General features: G+C 43.2%; 2 pseudogenes; both read left to right on the top strand.

Annotated features, from left to right (window-relative positions):
• LOC116478417 (putative zinc finger protein 812) overlaps nt 1-20109 on the top strand; it is a 34751-nt pseudogene extending 14642 nt beyond the window's left edge.
• Nucleotides 20110-26242: 6133 nt separating this feature from the next.
• Nucleotides 26243-27035, top strand: LOC116479497 (small ribosomal subunit protein eS4, X isoform-like; annotated as a pseudogene).

Genomic DNA, 27035 nt, shown 5'->3' with positions numbered 1-27035 from the left:
ATGATTCATTGGTGGCAGTGTTATTAGAGATAAAAGTACAACATTGAGTTTTAATTATGACACAAACTCTACTTCTTTTTTTTTGCTAGTATTATATTTAATGCTATTTTATTTTCTTAAGTCATTTGACTGGTGAGCCTTAACTGTTGACCTATTTTTTAATAGCATCTTTAGTATAATTAAATTGTTGCTGGTTGAAATAGATGTAATTTATTTAACTTACATTTTTATTTATAGTCGACTACCAGAACAATATAGACTTAAACACTGCAGCGATTTGATTATGGGCCTTAAATTTATTTGGTACCCTTTGTGGAACTTTGATAGTATTTATATAAACATGAAGATTAAAGGATTCACGAAGGGCATTTTTTATTTTTATGGTGTTTTGCCATTATCTTTCTTAGTTGATGAAATGCGAGGGGGAAAATGATGGCCTTTTCACCTGGAAAAGGCCTAGCGCATAAGTGCCACTCTAATGGCTTGGCAGAGTACCCAGCAATAGTCCCTTGCAATACCAGTACACATCTGCTCGGAGATGAACAAAGGCAGAGTGATTGGTAAGCTTTTGAAAAGGCTTGGTTTCACTGCACCCTGTTAAGTCTCCAAGGAATGCTAACTTTTCCTCCTGCAGTGAAAGGCATGAGGTGAAGTTAATATTAGGGACTGGAGGCCAGATGGCCCTTGGGGGCTGACCCTTAGGGCTCTTGACCTCAGGGGACAGCAGTGAAAGAGTTTTGCCTAACTCATTGCTCCAGGCTATGGGGTTTTGGAAGGGGGCTAACATACAGCTACCATACTGTTTATGCCCAGCTACCATACAGATTATGCCCAGTCCATGAGAGGACCACCCAAGTGGAAAGGGGACAATTTGGGTCTCTGACTTGCCTGTCACATAAATGTAACTGTCGCTTTTGTTTAGCATGCGAACAGAATATTTAATCCATTCCAGCCAAGCATTTGTGTCTTGATACCCTGTTTAATTGCTATAGTTTGTTTTAAATTTTTAACCTCTATAGCAGGTACTTTGGTTTTATCATTGGGTATATAATGAGAAAAGATTTGACTAGCAGAGAACTTTGGAGAGGGAGAAGGGGGTGGAGGAGCTGGGGAAGCAATGAAGTGCATTTGAAAGGATCCTAAAGGGTCCTTCCCTGATACTTCTGCTGTTATACTATAGAAACGGCTTAATGAAGGGGAAGAACTCTGGGGAGCAGAGATGGTAATCTGTACTGGATTATGTTGGTTCAGCTGACAATTGGGAGGGGTAACTGCTTTAGTAAAATAAATATATGGTTTTAAGAAACTGCAAGTACTAGTTAGGGCAATCTATCCTTGTTCTTTAGTATTTTATAGAGCATTGGACCAACTTTGGCAGATTAGCTCTGCTCTAGGAGGACAAGATTCCAGTTTATACTGGAATCTTCGTCAAACTGTTTTTAAACTGACTTATTCTAGCTAACAGATTTTTAGTCCGAGGAGAGCTAGGAAGGACAAACATACTTTTCTGAAGTGGAGTGTTGCCTCTGGCTTGGTAAATCTCCACAGAGCATCAAAAGGCAAGCATTAAAAGTAATAGTTTGGGGTGAACTTGACTTAGTTACATTAATAATGAGAGGACTAGTAATAGAAGGGGAAAAGAAAGAGTTGCAACATAAGAGGATTAAACCCGGTTAGCTTTAGCTTGTTTGGAGTCAGCCCTGGAATAACTGTCCATGATTCTGGAGGGGGTGGTGCTTTTTTGACCTCGGTGTGATGGGTCCATCCTCTGCTGTTTCTTTTTTTTCTTTTTTTTTTTGAGAGGGAGTCTCGCTCTGCCGCCCAGGCTGGAGTGCAGTGGCGCGATCTCGGCTAACTGCAAGCTCCGCCTCCTGGGTTCACGCCATTCTCCTGCCTCAGCCTCTCCGAGTAGCTGGGACTACAGGCGCCCGCCACCACGCCCAGCTAATTTTTTGTATTTTTAGTAGAGACGGGGTATCGCTGTGGTCTCGATCTCCTGACCTCGTGATCCACCCACCTCGGCCTCCCAAAGTGCTGGGATTACAAGCGTGAGCCACCGCGCCCGGCCATCCTCTGCTGTTTCAACTGTGGTCTCAGTGGTTAGAAGCACTAGGAAGGGTCCTTCCCGCAGCGGGTTTGAGTTTTGCTTCCCTCTAGCTCTTAATGAAAACGTGATCTCCAGGTTGATGCAGGTGTGCTGGGAACTCCAGGGGTGGTGCCTATGCTAAAAGGCCTTTAGTTCTGGGGAAAGAGAGAGTGGAAGGTAGACCAAGTATATAGTTTTTGCAAAACTGATTTTTTGTTTGTTTGTTTTGAATGTAGGAATGTCAGCAGGGAAGTGTAAAGAAGGCAACCCATATAGAATTTCATAAGGGGATAAGCCAACATCTTTCTGAGGGGCAGTCCTGGCTTTTAACAAGGCAACGGGGAGGCATTTAGTCTATAGTAACCAAATCTCTAAAACTAATTTGGTTAGGTGAATTTTTAGAGTTTGTTTTTTTTATACTCTTCCTGATGAAGGTGGGTGCCAGGGGGTATGGTATTTTTATGTTATGTTTAGTACTTGGGCTAATTTTTTAATGGCATGTGCAGTGAAATGAGTTTTATTATCTGAATCGATATTTTCTATTAATCAAAACTTGGGTATAATATTTTCAATTAATGCTTTAACTACATTACTGGCAGTTGCACTTGAAAAGGGAATAGCCTCTACCTAGTGAGTAAGGTGATTTACTATTACTAGCAGGTACTTTAGGCAACCGATTTGGGGCCATTTTGGCATAATCAATTTGGACACTTTGGAATGGCCTTAATCCTGGCTCCCTTCCTCCAAGGGGTGACCTTCTTAGAGTCTGCTTGTTAGCATATATATATATATATATATATGGCAACTATCTGTAACTTGTTTGCCAGAGTATAAATTTTTATACATCCATAGACTCTGAGAATTGCATCACATATAGCTTGGACTTAGGCTGCTGAGTGGGGAGATGGTGGAGGCTCTGCTGCCCAGGCTCAGGCTGCTGCAAGGTCAGCTCTCCTCTATAAAGGGTCAGCTGTGGGGTCCAAATGACAGGGGGCAAGAGAACAGTGTGGGTGCTGTGGCACCCAAACAGTCTCCCACCTCCTTTGTCTACTAGTTGCTGTCTCTCATAGTTCTCAATCTCTCTCCTCACCTGCTCACTCGCTTTTTGTCTGTTTGTCTCCCATCTTTTCCTCTCTCTTCTACACTATTTCTCTCCTTAGTCTCACTTTCTATGTCCCTCTCAGATCTCTGTCTCTTTTAGTCTCTTTCTCACTCATTCTCTCCTTCTATCTCTGTCTCTAATTTTTTTGTTTCTCTCTAAATTTTTTATTTTTAGACTCACAGCATTTTTTTTTAAGTCTCTATCTCATTCGTGCTCTCTTTTTCTTTCTTTCTGTCTCTCTCTGCCATCCCCTGTTTCCTCTCTCCCTCACACTCAGTGTATTCCTATTTCCCATTTGGGACATTGTCTTTTTTTTTTTTTTTTTGAGATGGAGTCCTGCTCTGTCGCCCAGGCTGGAGTGCAGTGGTGCAATCTCAGCTCACTGCAAGCTCCACCTCCCGGGTTCACACCATTCTCCTTCCTCAGCCTCCCAAGTAGCTGGGACTACAGGTGCCCACCACCACACCTGGCTAATTTTTTGGTATTTTTAGTAGAGACGGGGTTTCACTGTGTTAGCCAGGATGGTCTCAATCTCCTGACCTTGTGATCCGCCCTCCTCGGCCTCCCAAAATGCTGGGATTAGAGGCGTGAGCCACAGCGCCCGGCCAGGACATTGTCTTTTAAAGTGACCTAATTTTCCACATTTGAAACATTCTTTCTGTCTTTTTTTTTTTTGTTTCTTCCTTTGAGTCTCCTGGCTTTACTCTTTCATACCTTTTATATCGCCTGGACAGTGGTGGTCTAGGTTCTTTATATGTCTGTCTCCCTGGGTACATTGTTGCATGGTGGACAGCAAGATTTTTGCCTTTTGCTTTTGTTTTTCCTCTTCTTACATATAATTTTTGGGATTTTTTTTTTTTTTTTTGACAGAGTTTCGCTCATCGCCCGGCTGGAGTGCAATGGTGTGTTCTTGGCTCACTGCAACTTCCGCCTCCTGGGTTCAAGCGACTTTCCTGCCTCAGCCTCCAGAGTAGCTGGGATTATAGGCAAGTGCCACCATACCTGGCTAATTTTGTATCCTTAGTAGAGATGGGGTTTCTCCATGTTGGTTAGGCTGGTCTTGAACTCCTGACCTCAGGTGATCTGCCCGTCCTGGCCTCCCAAAGTGCTGAGATTTCAGGCCTGAGCCACTGCACTGGCCTTTTTTGGGCTTTTTAAAGAAGCTCTTCTATAGGTCTATCTGGTTCTCTATTTTTTGTAATATTTTGTTAATATCTGGGCAACTATTAGTTACAAAATGAAGATTTAACATCTCTCATCCAAGGGAGTCTTCTAATTCTAGACTTGCGTATTTCTCCATTTGCTCTTTGAGTCTTTTTAGGAATTTTATAGGTCATTTTTTGTTGTTGTTATTGTGTATTGGAAGCTTTTGTAATGTTTTGGATACAGGGTACAGACTCTTGAATTCTTTTAATTATCATTTCTCTAAGGCCTTTTCATTATTCTTCTAATATTTTAACATTAGGCCTAGTGGACTCTCAGGGGAATATTATTGTTGCTAGCTTTATCCTTTTTCTTACCTTGCTTGGGGTATTTCCCATCTTGATGGTTTTGGGGGGTGAGGCTCAATCTCCCCTACTGGAGATTTCTTGCCTTTTGGGGTGAGGCTCAATTTCCCCTACTGGAAATTTCTTGCCGTCCTTACTACTGGAGGTTTCTGTGAGGCTCAATCCCCCCATTGGGAATTTTTTGCCTCTTCTTTCACTTCATCCTTCTCTAGCCATGTTAGGTCCCTCTTGGCATTGGTGGGTTGGTACAAACCCCCAACCTGGACTCTTTGCAGGAGGGCCACCCTAAGCCATATGAGGTGACCACAGAACCACAGATCTACTTAACACTCATTTTGCACTCAATTGTGCGTCTCATTCATACACTTGTAACTTCCAAGATACCCTGAGCAAGGAATACTTCACTGCCCCCGCAGTTTTCATGCCTTGGTATGTACCATGCAGCCTACACCTGGTCAACTAGAGGACCACCTTAGTGGAAGAGGGACAATCTGGGCCTCTGGCCTGCCACGTGCACAAGCATAACAATTGCTTTTGTTTAACATGCAGATGGAATATTTGATCCATTTTAACCAGGCATTTACATCTTGGTATCCTGTCTTAATTGCTAAAGTTTGTTTTAAGTCTTTAACTTCTATGATTCTCTAGTAAAATGAATGTATGGTTTTAGGATATTACAAAAACTGGTTGGGGCAGTCCATCCTTGCTCTTTAGTCATCCACAGAACGTTGGACCAACTATGGTATGAAAGCTCTACATCGGGGGGCAAGACTCTTGATTGTCACTGGGGTCTTTATTGAAATCTCCCCAGGTTAAATGGTCCTAGTTTACTAATGCCCAGTCTGAGAAGAGTCAGGAGGGACAGAAGTACTTTTCTGAAGTAGGGAGCTGTCTTTGACTTGGCAAGTCCCCACAGGGTATAACAAGACAAGCATTAAATGCAATAGTTTGAGGCAAAATTGACTTGGTTTTGTTAATAACCAGATGGTCAGTAATAGAGCACAGAAAGAAGAAAGAGTAATAGAATAGATGAAAAAGAGTTAAATTTTTCTTAGCTTTAGTTTGGTAGGGTTTTCCTCTGGGATTATGGCCTATGAATCTGGAAGGGGTGGTGCTTTCTTGACTCGGGTGTGATGAGTCCATCCTTTTTTGCTGTACAAACAGCAGTTTTGGTGGTTAGCAGCACAATGCAGGGTCCTTCCCAGGCTGGCTCGAGTTTTTCTTCTTTCCACCTTTCAATGAGAACATGATCTTCAGGCTGGTGCTGGTTTACCGGAAATTCTAGGGGTGGTACATGTGCTAAAAGACTTTTAGTTTTGAGGGCAAGGAAAGTGGAAGATAAATCAAGTATAAAATGTCTAAGAAATTGACCTTTTGTTTTAAATGTGGGGCCTTGGCAGTGGACTTTACAGTCCTTAGTGCCTTTTTACTGAGAAATTTCCTTTAGCACCTATTTTTATTAGTTTTTAGACCAAAGAAAGCTAAACACCATTTTATATTTAATAATGCTTTTTGTATGATTTTTATACCAGATAAGCTAAATTTTATCTTCATATTAGTGTGTTATTAACGTTAAACTTAATTTTAATAAAAACTTTTAGACATCTTTATCTAATTTGTAATGTTTGACCATAAGGTAAGATTTTATAGACTCTTTTTAACCTTTTAAAAATTTTGCTAAAGAGCAGGTTGGTGCTTTAAGAAAAACCTGTTATGCTTTTATTTTAATGTCCAGTTTACAGAAAAACTAGATGATACCTCTTTAGCTAATATGTTTACACACAGTATTTACACCCAATTAACATTTAAAATTTGCTTAAACCTCTAACAAAGTATACATATTTTTAACCTTTTAATGTAGGTAAAAATCCACATTCTTATGCCTCCTTATAATCCTTTTACTGAAGGTATACTTTACTTTCCTTATACACCTTGCACATAAACTGTCTCTTCAACAGTTTTACATTTAGGAGGCCTAATTTCTTTTAAATTATACAACATTTCTTGCATAAATTCTTTTCTAACACACTTTTTTTTATAACTTTTTTTGAAGATGATAACCATTCTCTTCTGAAGCGAAACTTTTTTTTTTTTAATGTCTTTGGACTAGACTAAGGCCACAAGAATAGAAGTTACTATAATACATATTACACTGTTAACTTTTAGCAAACTTCACTTTTGTTGAAAACCTTGTAAGTTTGGCATTTTAATTATCCTTTGCTACTAATAAGACCTTGTTTTGTCCAAATTAACTTAGAATTAAAAAAACAGGCTTTTTTTTCCTTAACTACTTGTCTATCCCTTTCTCTTTTTTCTCTCTTTGACTTTGTCTCTCTCTCTTTGACTTTCCTTTTGCCTCTGTCTCTTCCTCTCTCTCTCTCTGCCTCTTTCTTTCTTTCTTTCTTTCTTTCTTTCTTTCTTTCTTTCTTTCTCTCTCTCTCTCTCTCCTTGACTCCCTCTTTGTCTGTCTCTTCCTCTCTGTCTCTTTCTGTCTCTCTTTGCCTCTTTTCCTCTCTGTCTCTTTCCTTTCTCTCTCTCTGCTGGTCTTTCCTTGCCTCTGCTAGCCGCTTATGCTGCTCTTCTCTTAACCACTGTGTGTTGGGGGAAGGGGCTCTAAAACCAGCTATAACCAAGTGTCTATGTACGGGAGCTGGTCTGGGTGCCCTGGCTTACACGTTACCTTGTGCCATAACATTGAAACAAGAGACCTGTCCAGGCTTCCTTCTAGTGGTCAACCTACTTCTAATGCTGGCCAGTCTGTCTTACACAAAGTTTTAAGTTTTCCTGGTGTCATAGTACTCCATAGTCTCCTTTAAATTCTTTTTTTTTTTTTAATTTTCACATAGTTCCTAGTGGGGTGGCTTAATTTTGCCTCACCCATGTTTCCTCGAGACTAAACACCACGCTCACACCACATGCACACCACAAAACAAAGAACGGGTAAAAAGGGCACACACACACTTTTGTAGTTTACACTAAACCAAAATCAAAACCAAAATCAGAGTATCCAGAAATCCAAGCCAGGTCAAAACCAAAACCAAAGTATCAAGCAATCCAAGTCAAGTCAAAAACAAAAACCAAAGTGCCAGTACAGGCACACCGTGGGTGATCAGGCCATGCTTCCACTCAAATGGAGTGGGCAAATTCCCAAAACCAGTCCTGTCAAGCAATTCAAACCAAGTCAAAACCAAAACTAAAGTGCCTATAAAGGCACACCATGGGTGATCAGGCCATGCTTCCTCTCAAATGGAGTGGGTAAGTTCCCAAGACCGGTCCTGTCAAGCAATTCAAACCAAGTCAAAACCAAAACCAAAACCAAAGTGCTGATAAAGGCACGCTGTGGGTGATCAGGCCACGCTTCCACTAAAACGGATGGGGCAAGTTCCAAAGACTAGCCTTACCAAGTTTTAGATGTCCAGACTTCAGGTGCCTGTTCCTTCCCGGTGTTCAGCCACTGCGTTGATCCTCCATGGGGGCCTGCCACACACTGCTCTGGCGAGGCATCCCACCAGGGCAAATGCCTACCCAGGAGAGCTCTCAGGATCCGTGTCGCTCAGGCTGGTCAGAGTCCCCCACAGGGATGTTCCACAGGGCAGGCTTAAGCCACCTAAAGAGCTGCCTTGACCATCCACCAGTCACCTCACTTCCCAGTCGGAACCAAGAAATGTAGCAGGACAAGCCACAGACAAAACTCCTCAGACACCGGGTTAAAGAAGGAAGAGATTTATTTGGCTGGGAGCATGGGCAGGACTTCTGTCTCCAGAGCCCAGCTCCCTGAGTGAGCAATTCCTGTCCATTTTAAGGGCTCACAACTCTAAGGGGGTCCACTTGAGAGGGTCGTGATTGATTGAGCAAGCAGTGGGTACGTGATAGGGGCTGTATGTACCTGTGATCAGAGTGAAACAGAACAGACCGGGAAGTTTTACAATGCCTTAACATACAATGTCTGGAATCTATAGATAGCATAACCGGTTAGGTCAGGGGTTGATCTTTAACTACCAGGTTTAGGTCAGGCACACCTAGGCCTGGTTTTGGGTCTGGTTCCTTGGCGCCAGGCTACCTGCCTTTAGTTTTGCTTTTCTTTCTTTCTCTGAGTATAAAACAATGTAAAACAACATGAGAGGGTCTATCTCTCTTCTCTCAGTGGCAGAGTGAGACTCCATCTCAAAAAAAAAAAAAAAAATGAAAACGCAATGGAATCAGCAGGTTCTAAAAAATAAAGAACGAAGAAACAAAGGCCTACAGAAAGCCTGACTGAATGGAAGAGATAGACCATGCCATTCACGGGCAGGTTTATCAATATGGAAGACTCATGGAAAGGCTCTAGGCACATAAGGAGAGGCATACAAAAAGTTTTATATAGATACACACACACACACACACACACACACACATTTTATTTATTTATTTTTACAGGCGTGAGTCACCACGCTCAGCCATATATATATATATATATATATTTTTTTTTTAAATAGAGACAGGGTCGTGCCAGGTGCAGGCCTGGGCAACAAGAGCGAAACTGCACCCACTGGGGAAAAGTTTTGGAGAAGCATCCCCTGGGGTGTGTCCCATCCCCTATCCAAGCCTTTCCAGCCCGTCTGTCCACCTGTAGCAGGGGCTAGGTTGGGTCCAACCTCTAAGCCGCCTCCGAGTACGGGGCCCAACCCTCTACCCACGGTTCCATCCAGAGGCGCGGTTGTAACCTCACCTTTTCTCTGAACCTGTTTCTGCATCCCACTCTCTGAGCCAACCCAGGCCCTGTCCGCACCCACCCAGGAGGAAACTAGAATTTCTGTGTTCGACTCTGTAAAAAGTAAAGTAGAGTTTCCTCTTCAAAGAGACTTTCCTCTCCATCTAATTAGAAATAAATAGTAACTTCTCTCAGAAGCAAAATGCATTCAAAGACCTGTGCTAACATTCTTAAATATCTGTTAACTGTAATAAAGAAATCAATGTACTTTATGTTCTTAGCTCTCACAATGTAGCCTAAATATTTGCCCTGGCATGCTTATACTGGTCCAAGCAAGCATTAGGTCATAGCCTGTTCCTCTTCCTTATTTAAATGTGTTTTTATCTTTCTCAGCATTCCACAAGTTACTTCCTCCTTCATTTGTTCTCCTCTGCCTTTGCCTCTTTTAAAAAGTTCTGACTTGGTAGCCAATCAGGTCAAATACAGAATGTGATGTTCCATTCCAGCCAATGGAAACTGGACACCGCAGTAGGGTGGACGCGTCAGGTTATAAATGACCCTGTTTCCTTTGTTTAGTGTACTCTAGTGGCAAAACTGCTGGCGAGTGTACCTGTTCTGCCGAAAGTAAAATGGGCTTGCTGAGGAAATTAAATTTATGTTCAAGTGCTATTTCTTTTTTTTTTTTTTTTTTTTTTTTTGAGACAGAGTCTCGCTCTGTCACCCAGGCTGGAGTGCAGTGGCACAATCTCGGCTCACTGCAAGCTCCGCCTCCCAGGTTCACGCCATTCTCCTGCCTCAGCCTCTCCGAGTAGCTGGGACTACAGGCGCCCGCCACCACGCCCGGCTAATTTTTTTTGTATTTTTAGTAGAGACGGGGTCTCACCGTGGTCTCGATCTCCTGACCTCGTGATCCGCCCGCCTCGGCCTCCCAAAGTGCTGGGATTACAAGCGTGAGCCACCGCGCCCGGCTCTCAAGTGCTATTTCTTTAAGGCACCGGGGAACAATCATTTCTAACAACCTGGTCCTATGAGCTGAAACTGGATCCCAGAAGCCCCGTCCTTCCCAAGGCTTGTAGCGGAAGTGACATCAGCGCACCGCCACCATCTTTTCCCACACTGGCTGCCCATGGTCAGTGCTGTTTCACCTTTATCCTGGTGGAGTCCACCCCAGCTGTGGTGAGTTCCGCCTGCTTGGGGGTCCCGGAGACAGCAGCGGGACGGCAAAGGAAGGATTGGGCGCGGCCGCCCAGGAGCCTCTCGGATCCTGCCCATTTCACTAGTTTCTCCAGGGGTTGTTGGTCCTCCCAGCGCGGCCAGTTCCCAGAGGCCGCAGGCTCAGTCGTCCACGTCAGGAGCTGCACTGGAAAGTGTGTTTGTCCCGCGTCCGCGGGATGTTTTCTGGAGTGCTTTCATCCTCTGTGCTCCCCTCTTCAAAAGCTTCTAAAGCAACCTCTGTGAATTTTTTCTTTCTGAAAGGAAAAAGATTTCTGCCATTCTAGTGAGGTTGGCTCTGGCCTTGCATCCTCCCACATCAGGAACCTGGCGATTCCGTCAGGTTTTTGGTGAGCACTGGCATTAAACTGGTTTCAAGAGGGCTCTGACTTCCATTTATTTGCCAAAAAATGTCTCATCTGAGAATCTGGCATTGCCTTGGTGTCCTTTACTTATTTTTGACACGTTATATTTGGATGGAAAAAACATATAGTTGTTTAGGGTGTGCCTATTTCTGTATGTAAATATGAACACGTGTAGACTGTAAGCCTTTCGTTTTTTATTTTTATTTTCTTGGACGTTATTTGTTTTGTAGTTGTTACCAGCTACAAGCCTTTCTACTTAAGGAAGGCATGCCAGACGCGCTGGCTCACATCTGTAATCCCAACACTTTGGGAGGCCGAGGCAGGTGGATCACCTGAGGTCAGGAGTTTAAGACTAGCCTCGCCAACATGGTGAAACAGGGTTTTGCCATAGAGATGGCATTTTGCCATGTTTGCCAGGCTGGTCTTGAACTCCTGACCTCAGGTGATCTGCCCGCCTCAGCCTCCCAAAGTGCTGGGATTACAGATGTGAGCCACCGCGCCTGGCCTTCTTTTGAATATTTTAAATTCTGTTCTTCAGTCATCTTAGCTACATAATGAAGTTAGCAGTAACACACGTGGCTGGTGACTACCTAATTTTTCTGTGCAGGTCTGGACTGCCTTCTGGTCATATTAGGGGGTAACAGCATACACAGGAGATCAGGCTCTAAGGACAAATATCAGACTAATTATTAGGGTTATTTGAATGTAGGATTTTTTCAGTATTAAACAGAGGTAATGAGCCAGGCATGGTGGCTCATGCTTATTATCCCAGCACGTTGGGAGGCCAAGGCAGGAGGATTGTTTGAGCCCAGGAGTTTGAGACCAGCCTGGGCAACCTGGTGAAACCTTGTCTCTATTAAAAATACAAAAAAATTAGACCCAGTGGTGAAGGGGGCCAGCCCCTCCACAACTGTGTGTATTGCTCATCAGGTGAGATGAGAGACTGAGAAAAGAAATAAGACATAGAGACAAAGTATAGAGAAAGAACCGTGGGCCCAGGGGACCAGCGCTCAGCATAAGGAGGGCCTGCACTGGCGCCAGACTCTGAGTTCCTTCAGCATTTATTGATTATTATTTTTAGTATCTTAGGGAGGGAAGTTTAGCAGGGCAACAGGTGGGGAGAAGGTCAGCGGGGAAATATGTGAGCAAAGGAATCTGTATCATGAATAAGTTCAAGGAAAGGTACTGTGCCTGGATGGGCATATAGGCTAGATTTATGTTTCTCTTTACCCAGACATCCCAGTGTAGCAAAGAGTAACAGAGCAGTATTGCTGCCAGCTTATCTCACCTCCAGCCGCAGGGAAGTTTTCTCCTATCAGAATAGAATGAATGGGAATAGTCAGCTTTACACTGAGACATTCCATTCCCAGGGATAGGCAGGAGACAGAAGCCTTCCTCTTAACTGCAAAGAGGCCTCCCTCTTTCACTATTCCTCAGCGCAGACCCTTTATTGGTGTTGGGCTGGGAGATGGCAAGGTCTTTCCTTTCCCATGAGGCCATATCTCAGACTGTTTCAGTGGGGGGAAACCTTGGACAATACCCAGGCTTTCATGGGCAGAGGTCCTTGCAGCTTTCCACAGTGCATTGTGTCCCTGGTTAATCGAGAATGGAGAATGGCGATGACTTTTACCAAGCATACTGCCTGCAAACATTGTTAACAAGGCACATCCTGCACAGCCCTAAATCCATTAAACTTTGGTTCATTATAGCACATGTTTCTGTGAGCACAGTGTTGGGGCCAAAGTTACAGGTTAACAGCATCTCAGAGCAGAAACAATATTCCTTAGCACGGATCAAAATGGAGTTTCTTATGTCTTCCTTTTCTACATAGACACAGTAACAATCTGATCTGTCTTTCTTTTCCCCACACAGTGGTGTGCACCTGTATTCCTAGCCACTTTGGGGGCTCAAGTGGGAGAATTACTTGAGGCCAGGAGTTTGAGACCAACCTGGCCAATATGGTGAAACCCCATCTCTACTAAAAATACAAAAATTAGCCAGGCCTCGTGCATACCTGTAATCCCAGCTACTCAGGAGGCTGAGGCCTGATAATCACTTGAACCTGGGAGGCAGAGGTTACAATGAGTCGAGATTGTGCCACTGCACTCCAACCTGGGTGGCAGAGTGAGACTGTGTCTCATAATAATAATAGTAATATAATAATAATAAGGTGTGGTGACGCACACCTGTGGTCCAACCTATTCAGAAGACTGAGGTGGGAGGATCACTTGAGCCTGGGAGTTCTAGGCTACAGAGGGCTGTGTTAGTGCCATTGCACTTCAACCTGGCCATCAGAGTGAGACCCCATCTGGATGGATGGATAGATAGATAGATAGATAGATAGATAGATAGATAGATAAATAGAGGTAATGATAGCTATTGGGAAGGATGGTTATGATAAGTGAGCATGTATATATAAAGCTACTAGAGCCACTTCTGACATACTAGTCCTCAGTAAATGTCAGTTGCTGTTATTAATACTAACATTACTGAGTGACGATACTGAGTGTACAGTTTTTGGTGGCCTTCACATTTGTCACCTGCAGCGAGAAAGGTCATGCATAATGTTCGATGACTGATGTTTGATGCTTGTTGTTTGATGATTGATACAAACAGGACTTCAAATAACCCTGCACAAAGAGGAATGGAGATTGCCTCTATTCACCTAGATTCATAAGTTGCCCTGAGGCAATCTTGGCATCAAGGAAGACAGCATTGAGGCACATCTCACCATCAGCTTCACAGCATGGCAGCCATTGATTTGTCCCGTGGTAAGTCCTTGTTGATGCCCTTTTTCAGAGATTCTGATTTAGGTCGTCCTCCACAACATAAAAGTCCAGTGAGCTGGGCCTGAGCAGGCATGCCACTGGTTTTTTCTTTTGTTTTGTTTTGTTGTTTTTTTGAGACGGAGTTTTGCTCTTGTTGCCCAGGCTAGAGTGCAATGGCACAATCTCGGCTCACTGCAACCTCTGCCTCCTGGGTGCAAGCAATTCTCCTGCCTCAGCTTCCTGAGTCGCTGGGATTACAGGCTAATTTTGTATTTTTAGTAGAGACGGGTTTCTCAGTGTTGGTCAGGCTGATCTTGAACTCCCGACTGCAGGTGATTTGCCCACCTTGGCCTGCCAAAGTGTTGGGATTACAGGTGTGAGCCACCGCGCCTGGCCACCGCTAGTTCTTTTAGGAGGAATCGAAGTGAGATGTAGAATACTATTTTGTTCTGTTTTATTTTATTTACTTATTGTAGACAGAATCTTGCTCTCTCACCCAGGCTGGAGTGCAGTGGTGCAATCTCAGCTCACTGCAACCTCCGCCTTTTGGGTTGAAGCAATTCTCTTGCCTCAGTCTCCCACATAGCTGGGACCACAAGCACGTATCATCAGGCTTGGCTAATATTGTTTGTTTGTTAAATGGAGTCTCACTCTGTTACCCAGTCTGTAGTGCAGTGGCACAATCTCGACTCATTGCAATCTCTGCTTCCCTGGTTCAAGCAATTCTTTACCTCAATCTCCTATAATTTTTTTTTTTTTTTTTTTTTTTTTTTTTTTTTTTTTTTTTTTTTTTTAGTAGAGATGGGGTTTTGCCATGTTGGCCAGGCTGGTCTTCAATGCCTGACCTCGAGTGATTTGCCTACCTTGGCCTCCCAAAATGTTGGGATTACAGGAATGAGCCACTATGCCCAGCCAGAATGCTGTTTTAGAATTCAGCCCTGGTTTGTGTGCCTTAGGAAATGCTACATAATCTTCATGAGTGTTACTACTATGGGCAGATAGAGAGTCACATTTTTCAGGATGTAAGTTTACTTGAAAAATGAAACTGTTACCCTTTACCCAACAGGCAGTTTGGCCCATGCCTGCTTTTCTGAGTCTAGGTGACACAGGACTACTATGGCATTTCATGGAAGTATTGTGTGTGTGTAGTTTTCTCGAGTGTGCAGGAGCATGTGGGAATTTCAAGCTAGGATGGAATGACTTCTAGGCATGAGAATGTGGGAAGGATGGGCAGCTCTGGCTTCTCATGCCTTCTTAATTTTCCACTAAGGTTTTTTTTCCAGGGAGCCAATCTGCCATTTTGAAGAAAAGACAAAGATAGGAACGATGGTGGAGGACCACCTGGCAAATTCTTATCAGGTAAAAAGAAAATGTACCATTGTACAAAATGACATGCTTACATCCAATAGGTAGACACATTTCCTTCTAGACAGACTCATCTCCAGAGTTTTCTTAGAGCAAATGAAGCCTTACTCAAGTGCTGAGTCCCCAGATGAATTTCCCCAGAGAATGAAGTCTCCTATACATAAAGTGTTAACTTGAAAATCATTCTGGTAGCTCGGTAATTACTACTTAAGCTTGACCTTCATGGCACCAGCTGCATCTTTCTTACATTGCTGGGTGTGGTGACAGATGATAAAGCTGTTGAAAGTGTCCTTTTATCAAATTATTCACTTAACAGCATTTATCAGGTATCTGCAGCATGCTCAGGAATGTGCTGCATAGACACCAATGGGACAGAAAGAGCTCCTAACCTGGTTGTGCTGAGATAAAGTGTAAGCAGTGTGCAGTGGCTCATGCCTGCAATTCCAGCTACTCAGGAGGCTGGGGTGGGAGGAGCACTTCAGCCCAGGGGATCAAAGGTACAGTAAGCAGGCCGGGCGCCGTGGCTCACGCTTGTAATCCCAGCACTTTGGGAGGCCGAGGCGGGCAGATCACGAGGTCAGGAGATCGAGACCACGGTGAAACCCTGTCTCTACTAAAAATACAAAAAATTAGCCGGGCGTGGTGGCGGGCGCCTGTAGTCCCAGCTACTTGGAGAGGCTGAGGCAGGAGAATGGCGTGAACCCGGGAGGCGAAGCTTGCAGTGAGCCGAGATCGCACCACTGCACTCCAGCCTGGGCGACAGGGCGAGACTCCGTCTCAAAAAAAAAAAAAAAAAAGGTGCAGTAAGCAACGACTGTGCCTGTGTGACACAGTGGGACCCTGTCTTTATATAGAAATAAATAAACAGATTAGATATATAGATAGATAGATAGATAGATAAAAATTCATGCTTAGGAAGTACTGTTCTCATCAAAATAAAAATTAAAAATTTTAAAATAAAAATATTTAAAAATTAAAAATAGATCAAACAAAAAAAGAATTAAAAAAATTTTAAAGTGCTGTTCAAGGCATATGCGTCTAGTAGGTTCACCTTGATTGTTTAGACACAACAGCTCCTGAGACATTAAACCCTGGAGTAGATCTTGGGAGATCTCAGAACCACATATAAGTGAGTATAAGTTTCCCCTTCTTCATTCTCCAGTGAACATTGGTGGAAGTGTTCATTGGCTCAAACTAGCATTTGTGTGATGACTTAGGATTCAGTGACATTTGATGATATGACTGTGTAGTTCACCCCAGAGGAGTGGGCTTTACTGGACACAACTCAGAAATACCTCTACAGAGATGTGATGTTGGAGAACTATATGAACCTGGCCTCTGTGGGTAAGAAACATCATTTCTTGGCAACATGGCCTGCACCTGTAGTCCCAGATACTTGGGAGGCTGAGGTGGGAGAAGTGCTTGAGTGTGGGAGTTTGATACTAGCATGGACAATATTGTGGGACCTCATCTCTAAAAGAAAATCATAAAAATAAAGACTAGGCCGGGCATGGTGGCTCACGCCTGTAATCCCAGCACTTTGGGATGCCAAGGTGGGCAGATCATGAGGTCAGGAAATCAAGACCAGCCTGGCTAACACAGTGAAACCCCATCTCTACTAAAAATGCAGAAAATTAGCTGGTTATGGTGGCACATCCCTGTAGTCCCAGCCACTCGGGAGGCTGAGGCAGTAGAGTCGCTTGAACCTGGGAGGCAGAAGTTGCAGTGAGCCGAGACTGCATCACTGCACTCCAGCCTGGGTGACAGAGTGAGACTCCATCTCAAAAAAAAAAAAAATTTTTTTTAAAGATCCACTTTACCTCAGAAGATTTAAGCTATTTTTCTCAGAATTTCAGATAGCTCTGATTTTTATTTTCCATCTAGTCAAACATTCCTATGACCTAACAAATCTACCTGTTCTTATTTTTTTGTTGTTTATCATTTTGACACATGCTCTTTATCCCGATCTTTCCTACTTTCCTTTCCTGATAATCTTCTCTTCCTGTTCCCCATCGTTTTATTTTTCACAGGAGCAGTTTGTAATAAACTATCTAAACACATCAGTTGTGTAATAAACCCCATGTCCTTATAGCCAAATTTTTGACATGCCAAAATCCTCAAAGTTCTCTGGCTTATCTTTTATTACTGTGTTTAATTTGAAAACAAGTACAAATGACTCATCATTTTAAACATTTCTTCTATAAACCCTTACATTTCTTTTTCTGCTTAACTTCAGAATGGGAAATATGATCTAGAACCGAATGGTCATCACTTCAGCAGGGTTTTCTGAAGAATCCAATATTCAATGGGATACAAATGGTAAGATGAGTGATATTTCTTAGTTTCCTCTCAGAAAAGACTGAGAATCCCATTCTAGGAAATCAGCATGTTCAGAGCTATGGCTTACTTCTATAATCCCAGCTACTTGGGAGGCTGAGGTGGAAGGATCACTTGAGCCCAGTAGTTTGAGACCAGCCTAGACAATATAGCAAGATCCCATCTTTGATTTTAAAAAGAGGCTGGATGTGGTGGCTCATGCCTGTAATCCCAACGCTATGGGAGGTTGAGGTGGGTGGATCACTTGAGGTCAGGAGTTTAAAACTAACCTGGCCAACATGGTGAAACTCTGTCTCTACTAAAAATACAAAATTAGCTGAGTAACCTGTCATACCAGTTACTCGGGAGGCTGAGGCAGGAGAATCACTTGAACCCAGGGATGGAGGTTACTGAGTGAGCCGAGATTGCAGCACTTCATTCCAGCCTGGGCGATGGAGAGAGACTTCATCTAAGAAAGAAAGAAAGAGAGAGAAAGAAAGAAAGAGAGAGAGAGAAAGAAAGAAAGAAAATAAACTGAGTCTGCAATGGAGTGAGACTTCATCTCAAGAGAGAAAGAAAGAAAGAGAAAGACAGAAAGAGAAAGAAAGAAAGAAAGAAAGACAGAAAGAAAGAAAGAAAGAAAAATAAATAAACTGAGTCTGTAATCCCAGCACTTTGGGATGCCAAGGTGGGTGGATCACTTGAGGTTAGCACTTCGAGACTAGCCTCTATCTCTACTAAAAATACAAAATTATCCAGGTGTGGTGGTGGGCACCTGTAATCCCAATTACTTGGGAGGCTGAGGCAGAATTGCTTAAACCCCGGAGGTGGAGTTTGCAATGAAAAAGAAACAGCACAAATGAGAGATACTTGAGAGAATTAGAGAAGTAGCCTGCACCACTGAGGGAACAAGGTCTCTGGAGAGATAGTCTGAATGTGATGAATTTTGTGATGTTCCATACCTATATAACTTGTCACTGCAAAAGTACATATTCCCACATGTGTAACTAGACATTGAGGATTGGAACAGTTTCATGAAAATCTACACTATTTGCCTGGGTACAATGGCTGATGCCTGTAATCCCAGCACTGTGGGAAGCTGAGGCAGGAGAACCACTTGAGTCTAGGAGTTCAAGACCAACTGGGCAACAGGGAGACCCTGTCTCTACAAAAAAAAATTAGCCGGGTATGTTGGCATACAACTGTAGTCCAAGCTCCTCGGGGCACTGAGGCAGGAGGATGGCTTGAGCCTGGGAGATTAAGGCCGCAGTGAGCTGTGATTGTGCCATGGTACCCAGCCTGTATGACAGAGTGAGACCCTGTCTCAAACCACGCCTGACAATTAAAAACGGTTTTTTTTTGAATAATTAGAGCCAGTGGCATAAAATTCTAGCAAAAGATCCCATCATTCAACCTGGAAGAAATCAAGAGGCTAGGAAATGAAAAAAAATTAAACATTAAAAAGTAAAATGATAACTGTCACCAAAATAACGTTTCTGTGTTCAGATGGGTGAAATCTCATAATATGTCTGAAAACATTTTAAATCCTTTATCCCTTCATCAGCAGACAAGAAGCTACAGTGGATGGAAACTCTGTGAGAATTGTGGAGAGGTCTTCAGTGAACAGTTTTGCCTTGAGACACACGTGAGAGCTCAGAATGGAGGGGACAGTTCTGAGGGTAATTGTTATAGAAAAGACATCCTCAGTGTGCACAAGGAAGCCTGTATTGGACAGGAACTTTCCAAATTTAATCCACGTGGAAAAGTCTTCACCTTAACTCCAGATCTTGCTGTATATCTTGGAATTCTCAATGCAAGACAGCCATACAAATGTAAGGAATGTAAAAAAGGCTTTTAAGTATTTTGCGAGCCTTGATAATCACATGGGAATCCACATTGGAGGGAAACTGTGTGAATTTCAGGAATGTAGGAGACCATCAGACATTCCTCACACCTAAAGCTGTGTGTAACTGTTCATACTGGAAAGAAATCTAAAAAGACTAAGAAACGTGGAAATCCTTCACTAATTATTCTCAAATTTCTGCACATGTGAAAATTCATAAAGGAGAGAAGTCCTCTGAATGTGAAGAATCTAGAAGATCCTTTAGAAATTCCTCATCCTTTAATGTTCACATTCAAATTCACACTGGAATAAAACCACACAAATGTACGGAATGTGGGAAAGCCTTCACTAGATCAACTCACTTTACTCAACATGTAAGAACTCACACTGGAATAAAACCCTATGAATGTAAGGAATGTGGCCAAGCCTTCACTCAATACACGGGCCTTGCTATACACATACGAAATCACACTGGAGAGGAACCCTATCAGTGTAAGGAATGTGGGAAAGCCTTAAATAGGTCTTCGACCCTTACTCAACATAAAAGAATTCACACAGGAGAGAAGCCATATGAATGTGTTGAATGTGGGAAGACCTTCATCACTTCTTCCGATCATAGTAAATATTTGAAAACTCACATTGGAGAAAGGCCCTTTGTATTCAAGATATGTGGGAAAGCATTTATGTATTCCTCACCCCTTAATGTTCACCTGCGAACTCATACCAGAGAGAAACCCTTCGTATGTAAAGAATGTGGGAAAGCAATTGCTGTTTCCTCACACCTAAGTAGACATGAAAGAATTCACACTGGGGAGAAACCCTATGAAGGTAAGGGTATGAGTGTTACCATTTAGCTCGTTGGTTGCCATCCGTAATTATTGGCAGTGATATTAAAGATATTCAGATTTGTCCTTAATGCCTTGCAGAGGTTGTAATGGCTCATGAATTGGCCTTGGATGCCATCCCGAGGGTCTGAAGTTAAACCTACAGATTCTGAATACAATTTCATGGTTGCCTGAGTCTGGGCATGTGTGAAGAAGGGTCATGGATGGTGAGGTCAGTACTGCAGGCTACCTCACCTTGGTGATTAGATTTCTAAGATCATAGCATTAAGACGTTCTGTATGAGATAAGTCATCTAGATTGGTCCCAGCCCCTGTTAGTAGCTGCCAGTTTGGCACATTCATGTCAAAATTTCCCAGAAACCAAGATGATGTAGGCCCCAGAGGTAGGTTGTTAAAAGATGCTCCTCTAAGGGTCTCTTCTGTTCCCACGGATCCTGCAGAGCATAGCAGGTATGAAACCATCCTTAACTGCCAGTGCACTTTCACAGCTGATTATTTCTGTGTCCCCTTCTTGTAAAATCTATGATATGTGACAGCCTTACCTGTTCTGTCTTCTCTGTCCATTTTAGGTGGCACAACCTAAGTGGAAGTGTCTCTTCTAGTATAATCCAGTCTTTGTGCTCACTTCTGTTAAGACGGCTGATATAGTCCATGAATCCCACTCATGATTTCTTTGTCAAATGATTGTTCAGCCACACATTCAGGATTCTTTTCAGTACAAGTTTTCTAATTTTTGCGTTATGGATAGGCTGAGAATTTTCCAAATCTCCAGGTTCTGGTTCTTTTTCTTTAACAATTTCTTCTGCAATTGAGGTCTCCTCTTTTGCATTTTACTATAAGCAGTCAGGAAGAATGAAGCTTCCTGTGTCCTTTAACACTTTAATTACAGATCTTAGTGATAAATACCCAGTTTTATCTCTCTCAAGCTCTACCTTCCACAAAATGCTAGAATGCAGTTTTGCTAAGTTCTTCACCACTTCTTATAAAGGGTTGTCTTTTCTTCATTTCCCAATAGCATGTTCCTCATTCCCCAATGACACTTCACCAGAATCACCCTTACTATTATTTCTGGCTTGCACATCAGAATTTTTCCAGCCTCTACTCATTTGTCAGTTTCAAAGCTGCTTCACATTTTTAGTTTTTTTGTTTGTTTTTAATTGCAGTGCCTCACTTCTCAGTGCCAAAATCTGCCTTAATCAGCTCAGGCAACCATAACAGAATACCACAGACCAAATGGGTTACAAATTCATTTAATTTTAAATAAATGAGATTAAAAACACAAAATTTTATTTTTTGAGATGGAGTTTGTATTTTTACTTAACCATGTATCTTGGAAATCACTTAATGTGAGTTCATAGAGATCTTCATTCATTTCTAGAGCTGCAGGATACTCCACTGGTGATGTACCCATATATTCAGATACTGTAATACTTGAGAGCATTTAGGCATTCAAATTGAAATTACAAACAGTGCTACAATTAATATTCTTGAACTTATTTGAATTGTTAAAGATTTTCCTTTAAGGCAAATTCTTAGAAGTTTAGACTGAATCCTGGACTTAGTATAAAAAAAATTCTTGAAAGTAGGATTGCGGCTGGGCACGGTGGCTCATGCCTGTAATCCCAATACTTTGGGAGGCCGAGGTGGGTGGATCACTTGAGGACATGAGTTCGAGAACAGCATGGCCAACATGGTGAAACCCCGTCTCTACTAAAAATACAAAAAATTAGCAGAGCGTGGTGACACATGCCTGTAATCCCAGCTACTCAGGAGTTTGAGGCAGGAGAATCACTTGAACCCAGGAAGCGGAGGTTGGGGTGAGCCGAGATCACACCATTGCACTCCAGCCTGGGCAACAAGAGTGAAACTCCATCTCAAAAAAAAAAGAAAAAGTAGGATTGTAAGGCCAGGCACAGTGGCCCGTGCCTGTAACCCCAGCACTTTGAGCTCCTTAGTTCGAGACCAGCATGAGTAACATGGTGAACCCATCTCTAAAAAATATACAAAAATTAGCCAGGTGTGGTGGCTCATGCCTGTAGTCCCCAGCTACTCTGGAGGTTGAGGTGGGAACATTGCTTGGACCTGGGAGGTGGAGGCTGCAGGTAGCCCAGATTGCACCACTGCACATTCCAGCCTGGGGGACACAGCAAAACTCTCCCTCAAAAAAAAAAAAAAAAGAAAAGAAAAAAGAAAAGGAAAAGAAAAAGGCCAGGCACGGTGGCTCAGCTTGTAATCACAACACTTTGGGAGGGCGAAGGGGTGGATTGCCTGAGCTCAGGAGTTTGAGACCAGGCTGGGCAACATGGCTAAACCCTGTCTTTACTAAAAATTAAAAAAATTTAGCCGAGTGTGGTGGTGCGTTCCTGTAGTCCCAGTTACTAGGGAGACAGGAACAAGAATTGCTTGAACCCAGGAAATGGAGGTTGCAGTGAGTTGAGATTGTGCTACTGCACTCCAGCCTGGGCAACAGAGGGATACTCTGCCTCTAAATTAAAAAAAAAAAAAAAAGAAAATGAAGTTTCCAGATTGCACAGGTAGTGTTTTTGGGTATTGCCAAGTTCTTCTCTGTAGTATCCAGCCTCCAAATTGTCCCCCAATAATCCCTGCTTCTCAATACTCATACCTTTGTGTAGTCCTCTCACATTGTACCAGGCTTCATCTCTGTGACTAGCAGAATGTGGCAAAAATCATGTTAAGTCATTGCTGAAGTTTGGGTTACAAAAGACCACACACATATGGAATCTCACTGGAGTCCATACAGTGAAAGCAATCTTGAAAAAGAAGTTTGTTGGGTAGGGCAAGGTGGCTCATGCCTGTAATCCCAGCACTCTGGGAAGCTAAGGCAGGTGGATCATTTGAGGTCAGGTGTTCAAGACCAGCCTGGCCAATATGGTGAAACCCTGTCTCTACTAAAAACACAAAAATTAGCCGGGCATGGTGGCAGGCTCCTGTAATCCCAGCTACTCGGGAGGCTGAGGCAGGAGAATCATTTGAACCCAGGAGGTGGAGGTTGTGGTGGCAAGCCAAGATCATGCCATTGCCCTCCAGTCTGGGCAACAGAGTGAGACTTAGTCTCAGAAAAAGAAAAAAAAAAAAAAGGATTGTTGGAAAATTCAGACTTTGTGATGTCAAAAGTTACTAGCCTATCTATAATCCCAACAATTCAGGAGGCTGAGTCAGGAAAACTGCTTGAGCCCAGGAGTTTGAGGCCAGCTTGGGGAACTTAAGGAGACTTCATCTCTACAAAAAAATAAAAAATAGCTTGGCATGGTGGTGCATGCCTGTAGTCCCAGCTACTCAGGAGTTGAGGTAGGAGGGATCTCTTGAGCCCAGGAAGTTGACCCTGCAGTGAGCTGTGATTGCACCATTGCACTCCAGCCTGGACAACAGAGCAAGACCCTGTCTCAAGAAAAAAGCAGAAAAAATAGTACTACAAAGCTATAGTAATCAAAACAATGTGGTATAGGCAGAACTAGACATGGAAACCATTGTTATAGAGAGCCCAGAAATAAACCCTCACAGGTATAATCAAATGGCTTTTGACCATGGTGCCAAGAACCTTCAATGGAGAAAGGGCAGTCTTTTTTCTTTTTTTCTTGGTGGGCTGCATTCCCAGGAGGTTAGGCATTCTTAGTCACAGGAAGAGATAGGAGGTCGGCACAAGATACAGGTCATAAAGATCTTGCTGATAAAACAAGATGCAGTAAAGAATCTGGCCAAATCCCACCAAATCCAAGATGGTGACAAAAGTGATCTCTGGTCATCCTCACTGCTCATTACAGGTTAATTATAATGCAGTAGCATGCTAAGACACTTCCGCCAGCTCCATGACTTTTTACAAATGTCATGGCCATGTTTGGAAGTTTACCTATATAGTCTAAAAAGGGGGGGATGTAGGCCGGGCGCGGTGGCTCACGCCTGTAATCCCAGCACTTTGGGAGGCCGAGGCAGATGGATCACAAGGTCAGGAGATTGAGACCATCCTGGCTAACACGGTGAAACCCCGTCTCTACTAAAAATACAAAAAATTAGCTGGAAGTGGTGGCAGATGCCTGTAGTCCCAGCTACTCAGGAGGCTGAGGCAGGAGAATGGCGTGAACCCAGGAGGCGGAGCTTGCAGTGAGCCGAGATCGCGCCACTGCACTCCAGCCTGGGCGACAGAGTGAGACTCCGTCTCAAAAAAAAAAAAAAAAAAAAGGGATGCTATGTTCCAGCAAATCTCTGCCCCTTTCCTGAAAAACTTATGGACAACCCACCCCTTATTTAGCATATAATCAATAAATAGCCATAAGTATACTCAATAGAGCAGTGCATACCACTGCTCTGCCTATGGACTAGCCATTCTTTTGTTTCTTTACTTCTCTAATAAACTTGCTTTCACTTTATGAACTCCCCAAATTCTTTCTTGTGTAAGATCCAAGAACCCTCTCTTGGGGTCTGGATCCAGACGCCTTTCTGTTAACAATACCATCATGATCCAGTAATCCCACTACTGGGTATATTCCCATAGGAAATGACGTCAATATCTTGAAGAGATATCTGCATTCCCACGTTCATTGCAGCCGTCTTCATAATAGACAAGATATGGAAACAACCTAAATGTTCCTAGACATTTAGAAATGAAGAAAATGTGATTATATACGTGAATATTATTTAGCCTTAAAAAGAAGGAAATCTCGTATAATCTCACATATATGTGGGCTGTAACATAGCCACATAGTCCTTGACTCACAGAAGCAAAGAGGAGAATGCTGGCTGGGCGCGGTGGCTCACGCCTATAATCCCAGCACTTTGGGAGGCTGAGGTAGGTGGATCACGAGGTCAGGAGTTGGAGACCAGCCTGGCCAACGTGGTAAAACTCCATCTCTTCTAAAAACACAAAAATTAGACGGGCGTGATGGTGGGCACCTGTAATCCCAGCTACTCAGGAGGCTGAGGCACAAGAATCCTTTGAAGCCAGGAGGCTGAGGCTGCAGTGAGCCAAGATCCTGCCACTGCACTCCAGCCTGGGCACAGAGTGATACTCCATCTGAAGAAAAAAAAAAGTGGAGAATTTTGGTTGCCAGGGAATGGGAGAATGGGGAGAGACTGGGGAGACATTAGTCAAAGGGTATAAACTTTCAATTACAAGATGAAGAAATTCAGGAATTTAATGTACAGCATGGAGATTTTAGTTAACAATACTATATTGTCCGGCTGGGTGTGGTTGCTCACGCCTGTAATCCCAGCACTTTGGGAGGCCGAGGTGGGGGAATCAAGAGGTCAAGAGATGGAGACCTTCCTGGCCAACATGGTGAAACCCCATCTCTACTAAAAATACAAAAAATTAGCCCATAATGGTGGTGCGCACCTGTAATCCCAGCTACTCAGGAGGCTGGGGCAGGAGAATCGCTTGAATCTGGGAGGCAGAGGTTGCAGTAAACCGAGATCACACCATTGCACTCCAGCCTGGTGAGAGAGAAAGACTCCGACTCAAAAAAAAAAAAAAACACAACAAACTGCATTGTGTACTTGGAGTTTACTAAGACAGTAGATTTTAAGTGTTCTCAACACAGTAAAAAAGGTGACTGTGAAGTGATGGATGCATAAATTATTATGATGGTGGTAATCATTTCACAACATTTATACTAAACATCATATTGCACACTTTAAGTATATACAGTTTTTCTTTGTCAATGATGTATCAATAAAGCTTGTGGTGGGAGGTGGGGGAGAAGTGGTAGCAGAAAAACTGGATATAGACATGCATAAGAAGGGAGTTAGACCCTAACCTTATACCATATATAAAATGAACTTAAAATGGATCAAGGCCAGGCACGGTGGTTCACACCTGTAATCCCAGCACTTTGAGAGGCTGAGGCAGGGGAATCAAAAGGTCAGGAGTCTGAGACCAGCCTGGCCAATATGGTGAGACCCCGCCTCTACTAAAAATACAAAAATTAGCTAGGTGTGGTGTTGGGCACCTGTAATCTCAGCTACTTGGGAGGCTGAGGCAGGAGAATTGCTTGAACTGGGGAGGCGGAGGTTGCAGTGAGTTGGGATCACACCATTGCACTCCAGCCTGGGCAACAAGAGCGAAACTCCGTCTCAAAAAAAAAAAAAAAGATGAAAAACCATAAACTCTTTCCTTGCCTAACACAGCCATGGCTCGCGGTCCCAAGAAGCATCTGAAGTGGGTAGCAGCTCCAAAGCATTGAATGTTGGATAAATTGATTGGCGTGTTTGCTCCACGTCCATCCACCGGTCCCCACAAGTTGAGAGAGTGTTTACCCCTCATCATTTTTCTAAGGAACAGACTTAAGTATGCCCTGACAGGAGATGAAGTAAAGATTTTCCCACAGCGGTTAAGATCAATGGCAAGGTCCGAACTGATATAACCTACCCTGCTGGGTTCATGGATGTCATCAACATTGACAAGATGGGAGAGAATTTCCATCTGACCTGGGACACCAAGGGTCACTTTGCTGTACAACGTACTATACCTGAGGAGGCCAAGTACATGTTGTGCAAACTGAGAAAAATCTTTGTGGGCACAAAAGGAATGCCTCATCTGGTGACTCTTGATGCTCACGCCATCTGCTACCCTGATCCCCTTATCAAGGTGAATGATACCATTCAGATTGATTTAGAGACTGGCAAGATTACTGATTTCATCAAGATTGACACTGGAACCTGTGTGTGGTGTCTGGAAGTGCTAACCTGGGAAGAATTGGTGTGATCAACAGAGAGCGGCACCCTCGATCTTTCAACGTGGTTCACGTGAAAGATGCCAATGGCAACAGCTTTGCCACTAGACTTTCCAACATTTTTGTTATTGGCAAGGGCAACAGACCATGGGTTTCTCTTCCCTGAGGAAAGGGTATCCGCCTCACTATTGCAGAAGAGACAGACAAAAGACTGGTGGCCAGAGTGGTGGATGAAATTGTCCCTGAGTGA

Source organism: Hylobates moloch, unplaced genomic scaffold, assembly GCF_009828535.3.
Source record: "Hylobates moloch isolate HMO894 unplaced genomic scaffold, HMol_V3 SCAFFOLD_12, whole genome shotgun sequence".
NCBI lineage: Eukaryota > Metazoa > Chordata > Mammalia > Primates > Hylobatidae > Hylobates > Hylobates moloch.
The sequence above is the reverse complement of the archived record's forward strand: the minus strand, read 5'-3'. Positions and strand labels throughout refer to the sequence as shown.